This window comes from Peromyscus eremicus, chromosome 15, assembly GCF_949786415.1.
Source record: "Peromyscus eremicus chromosome 15, PerEre_H2_v1, whole genome shotgun sequence".
NCBI lineage: Eukaryota > Metazoa > Chordata > Mammalia > Rodentia > Cricetidae > Peromyscus > Peromyscus eremicus.
The window spans coordinates 12,721,094-12,727,168 of NC_081431.1; positions in this window are offsets into that span (position 1 = coordinate 12,721,094).

Genomic DNA, 6,075 nt, shown 5'->3' on the forward strand with positions numbered 1-6,075 from the left:
TGATTTCCCTACAAGTCAGGAGAGCAAGAGCATCAGGGACACACTACTGGCCTGAAAGCTGAGGCAGGTCACCAGGGGACCAAAAGAAAGGGGGTATTTCTTGATTCTTTAAGTACAAAGAGGAAATATGGTCATGTACCACATAATGACATATTAGTCAAGGCTGGATGGCATAGCCCACAGTGTTTCCAAAAAGATTATGATGGAGCTGAAGAGTTCCTATCATCTAGTGACGTGGTGGCTGTTACAGCTCCTTGTACCATGTACCCCTCATGTTGATGGTGATGCTGTTGTCAACAAAGCTGCCGAACAGCCTATTGTGTATGACACGCAGAACTGTGTGTCATACACTAGATTGATGAGGCTAATGACCAGCTGTGTTTACATATCGCTGTACTGTGGTTTTATTGTTATTTTGGAGCATAGTCCTTCTACTTAGAAAGAGTGTAGTGTGAAACAGACTGTCATATTTTGACCAGCAGCTTCGCACATCTGCTGCCTACCCTCCACCACAACCTTGTGTTTTGAGAGGAGGTCTCTTGTAGCTCAGGCTGGCCTCGAACTTACTATGTGGCTGAGGATCAGCTTGAACTTCTGGTTCTCCTGCCACCACCTGACTCCACCTCCCCAGTCTCGGGATTACAGGTGTGTACTGCCATGCCTTCTTTTCTCTTCATGTCATGCTACGTACGCAGAGAACCCAGGGCTCCGTGTATGGTAGCTCAATTGGGTGAGCTACAGACCCAGCCCAGCTTTGTCTCTGGATGGAATCATGTCCACTTTGACCTAGATCTAGGTTTGTGTAAGGGCACTCTGGTGTTGGCACAAGGACAAGATTGCCTAGCAATATATTTTTAGGCCACTTTATCTTTAAGGGATGCAAGGCTGTAACAGAGCTGGAGCAGCTCCGGTTTCTGAGTGTTTGCGTGACACCAGGAATGATCCTGAGTAGTCTGTATCATCATGTTTAATCCTTTCAGCAAACTCGGGGAGGTGCCATTACTGTCCTTGCTTCACAGGACAAAGATAAGAGGCTTAGATGTCAGTTATCGTGCCCGGCTGTGCTTGTATGAGCGACAGTGCTGACAGGGCTGAATCCCAGGGATGATTCAAACCTACGAGTTTAACTAAAGGGCAGCCCTGCCCAAGTGCCCATCCCGGGTGCCCCAGTCCCCAACGGCAACAGCACTAAATCACCTTTAGGAGCCCATAAGGAACTGACATGCTCATCTGAGACGGTGTTTGAAGGAAGTGAAGGAGGTGGACGTGTGACCTATGGACTTGAGAATTCAGTGCTGGTGCTAGATGTATCCCAGAACAGTGGTTAACCCATGGTCATGAGCCCCAAGATGCAGAAGTGGCTGATGAAAAGCACCTTAGGAGGATACAGGACAAGTGAAAGAAGTGGGAAAGGATGCAGAACAAGCCAAAGTGGGCAGCTTCGTCCTTCCTGATGCCCTTGCTTTGCTGATGCTTGAGGGTGGAGCTGTAGAGGAGCCTGCAGATGGCTGAGGATGGAGCTGTAGAAGACCCTTTGGATGGCTGATGCTGGAGGGTGGAGCTTTAGAAGAGCCTTTGGATGGCTTTCCATAGATCATCTGTCCACATTTCCTATGACATCCATCCACAAGTGCAGATATGATACTTGAGTTCATTGTTATCAGGTCAGGCTGTCTTTCTGTGGGTTGAAAACTGTGCATCAAAGGGCCTAACGAGCTACCATAGGCTCACAGGAAGTGTTGGTGCAAACTGGAGATGACTCACCAAGCACAGTGTGTCCTTGTAAGTATTTAGGTAGCAAAACAAGTGCCATTTGGGGAGGGGAGCCATGTTACAGACTTGTCTAATCATAATAAAGATGACAGCCAACAGTCTTAAATATGAACAGGCACCAAATGTTATAATCACGTTATATGAATCAGTGAATTGAGCTCCTCCCAGTGGCTATATGAAATAGGTCCTATTACTTTCCATATTTCACAGTTGAGGACACACTGAGCTATAGCCTCAAGACAGTGTAATGGCTAGCTAGCACATAGCCACGATGGAGAGTCTCAATCCGTTCTGAGATTCTACTAGTCAGCATGAGAAGGAGGGGTTAATGTAGCCATGGGTGTTGGTGCACACATGCAATCCTAGCATAAGAAGCAAAGGAAGTATAATGAGTTCAAAGGTCAGCCTGGGTCGTGCAGTGAGGCCCTGTTTCTAAAAGTTACAAAGGAAAATGACTAATGTGCACCCCCAAAAGATGATGATCGCTCTATGTTGAGTGGCTAAGCTGTCTCCTTCTCTGGGCAGCTTTCCCTCTAGGGGTGGTGGCCTCGCCAATGTTCTCACAAGAGAATGGTCCCTGCTTCTTGTTGTGCATGTCTGCCTCTCTCCTGGACTCATCACACCCATTATGAACCTCCAGGACCTAAAACAGTGACAAGGCATGCTTGGGCGTTGCATAAATGTTGACAAGAGGCTTGGGGGTTGGATTTAGGGAAGCCTAAAGTGTGAAGGAAGAGAGGACCCGAGGCTACGGAGAGGAGATCTAACAAAGGTGACTGAGACAAGCGTGAAGGAAACTCAACCAAAGACCAAATGAGAGGGGAAGATAAGAAACAAGTGTCTTCCACCAAGCCTGGGGTATTGAAGGACCTTGCGGAGTCTCCTTTCCTGGAACCCTTGGACAACCTGGGAGGAGTCATGGTAAGACACTCCTAGCCTCTCATGATTTTCCCAGAGCCAGTAAGTCTGTAGGAATGGACTCTGAAGTCTAAAAATTGGGCTGCACTTCTCTGCCTTTGTGAGACATGGGGGAAACTTATATGTACATGACCAATGAAAGAAGCCAGGCTGGAAAGCTTCAGTACTGATTTCAACTGTATGACCTTTTGGAAAATGCAAATCTAAAGACATAGGAAAGATAAGTTGTTGTGGGATACTTGTACACTGTGTGAAGATGTATTGCTGTGATTGGTGTAATAAAAAGCTGAATGGTCAATAGCTAGGCAGGAGGTATAGGTGGGACTTCAGGGCAGAGAGAGAACTCTGAGAAGAAGGCGGAGTTGCCAGCCAGATGAGGAGGAAGCAGCATGAACAGCACAGAGAGATGAGGTGACAAGCCATGTGATCAACATAGATGAAAATAAATGGGTTAATTTGTTATAAGAGCTAGTGGGACAAGCCTAAGCTAAGGCTGAGCTTTCATAATTGGTAAAAACTCTCTGTGTCATTATTTGTGAGCTGGCAGCCCAAAGAAAAATCCAGCTACAATAAGTAGCTGCTGGTGGGGGTGGGGGTGGGAGAGGTGTCCACAGGCTGAGCATAGAGGAGGCTTGGGACAGTGAAATGACTGTGTTATAATCCCAGTGGACACATGCCAATACACATGCATGTAAATCTGTGGGGGGCAGAACACAAGGAGCCAACGCCAATGTAAGCTACAGAGCTTGGTCAGCACTGTACCAAGTAAGACTGCATCCCACGGATAAAGGGTAGTAATGGGAATCCAGGGGTAAGGGGTTGCACTGATGAAGGGTAGTAACGGGAATCCAGGGGTAAGGGGTTGCACTGTTTTAGCAATTTTAAAAAATAAGTCTAAAACTGTTCTTTTAAAAAAGTCTATTAAAAAGTTGGGGGACGGTACAGGCCTGTAATCCCAGTGACTCTAGAGGTTGAGGCTGGAGGATTCCAAGTTCAAAGCCTGCCTGGACTACAGAGTGTGTTCAAGGTCAGCCTAGGGGTGCTAGAAATTCAGCTTAGTGGTAGTGTTCTCATTTAATACATATGAGGCTTTGGATGGGTTCAGTTGCCTGCACAACACACACACACACACACACACACACACACACACACACACACACACATGAAAAAGGGAATGCAGGGGTAGAGACCTTGAACACATCTACAGCATGAACAGAAGTCTGCATCAGGAGTCACAGGAATGGACTGCCTCATGCAGAAGTGTGGCTTTCTTACCCCCTGAGACAGGCAGGAAAAACAGGCTTTGAAAGAGATGAATACACTCCCTGGGATCAGAAATGCCACACAATTATAAAGAATCCATGGGCTTCATCAGGCCCACAGATTTCTTTGGAATTTTAGTTGTTCCAAGTCCTTTCACTAGAATGGACTCCACAGCATCACTGTTAACATCTGTGCCTCTGGCCAAGGTCAACTGTAATGGGGACTACGGAAGTGCTATGGGAGGCCAGAACTTCACAGGGCTGTTAGCCCTTGACTCCCACCCTTGCTCAAAATGAAGGCACCCGTTATTAGGGTGTAAACCCTTTTTGAGGGGAGGAGGGCACTGGAATGGGCTGCTTCTGAGCTGCATGTGCTCCGGGGAGAAGGAGCTAAACTGAGTGTCACTCTGAAGTTGATGTGGGGGTGGGGTGGGGCGGGCTTGAGAACTAACAGGAGTGGACAGTTGCTGAAAGAGACTGGAGAACAGACAGAGCTGGGCAATCCTTGATTCTTGATTAAAAACAAAACAAAACAACAAAAGCCACCAAGAAGATTGCCACTCTGTTGGAGCCAAAAGAGATCGTTCAGACATGTTTAATTCTCACTGAATAGCCGAGGAACTTGGGGCTTAGAGGGGTCCTCCCTACCCTGATTCTGAGACCCATGCTCTACAAAATTGAATTTGCCTTCAAAGTAGCTCTCAGCCCAGCTTACTTTGCTCCATCACACACCATGGTAATGTCCTGATTTCAAACTTTTCAATGGCTTCCCTCTCCTCCAAGACAATCTACTCACCACCTTAGCATAGACCCAAGCCTTCATGGAGTGGCTCTCACCAGAAGCAGATGTCATCAACTTCTAGATTGTAACTGATTATTTCCCAGTTCTACTGCCCACTGAACTAGGGAGCACAGCTGGCCTGCACAGAGTAGGTCTATAAATATTTCTCCCAGCCTCCAGGCAGATATGTCAGTCTGTTCCTTTGGGGTCCGTTGCATGGCCCTTCCCAAACTCCACCTGCGAGATTTCTTTCTCCATTAACCTCAGAGGACCATGGGCCAGGCCTCCTGGGGCTACCTGACTCTCAGAAACCATGCACGAAGCTCTCAGTATGTTCCTGGCTTGTTTTCAGGTAGCCGGTCACTTTGGTCACTCAGAGTGATAAATGGCAGGCACCCAGACACTGGTTTCTTACCTAGTGTGGTGTGGTACACTGCTCAATATGGCAGTTAACCACATGTACAGTGACACACACACTCTACATTAAGTTTTATGACTTCAGGGCCATCACTGTCTGGGGCCCTGTTTTGCTTGCTAGACCAGGTATCTTTACCTGTGGACTTTCCCCTTGGAAATGTATTAACTTTTATGCTTTAAATTCAAAACAGACAATACAATGAAGGAAGCAGGTTAGTGGTAATCTACAGGGCTGCCCGTGGAGATGAGTCATCAGAATCTCTGTGGGGGTGGAGGGCTTCTGAGGTTCTCCAGCCCTCCGTGAGCAGGCATGGGCTGGGCCAGAAACAAGCACAAAGGCCTGATGGCCCGTGGACTGAAACTTCCATTTACACAAAAGCTTAGTATTCTGGAACTGGGGATGGGCTCCTGGGAGTACAATTCCAGGAACAGATGTGGCTTATCTCAGGCTCTCTGCTTTGGATAGCCCCTAATAAGCCTCATCTGCAAACACATTGGAGAGCCAAGGGACCAAGGCTGGTCCAAAGTATGTGGGAGTCAATCTATATGACAGCCACTCCCAACTCACATGGGACCTGCCGCTGCATGTCTCAAATGCCCTCTGTGTCTGATTGCTTGACTTACATCAGTTGCTGTCCACGGCCTGGCAAAATGAAGGCAGGGGGAAACTATCCTAAATTTCTGCATGAAGAAACAAAGGCCCAGTGAGGCTAGTAATTGATCCAAGCTTACGGCCAGGTGGTAGCGGAGGAGGCAGTCTGTGAAGCCCACTCTCTCCCATGATGCCCTGGAGGTAACAGCTAGAGCCTGAGGCTGTCTGAGTGAGAGAGGATTGGAACACCCATTGTGCAGAGGAAGGATGGAATCTGAGAAGACACCAGGGCCTCATGGGCTGTGGACCAGGAGTCTTTGCATTTGATAATC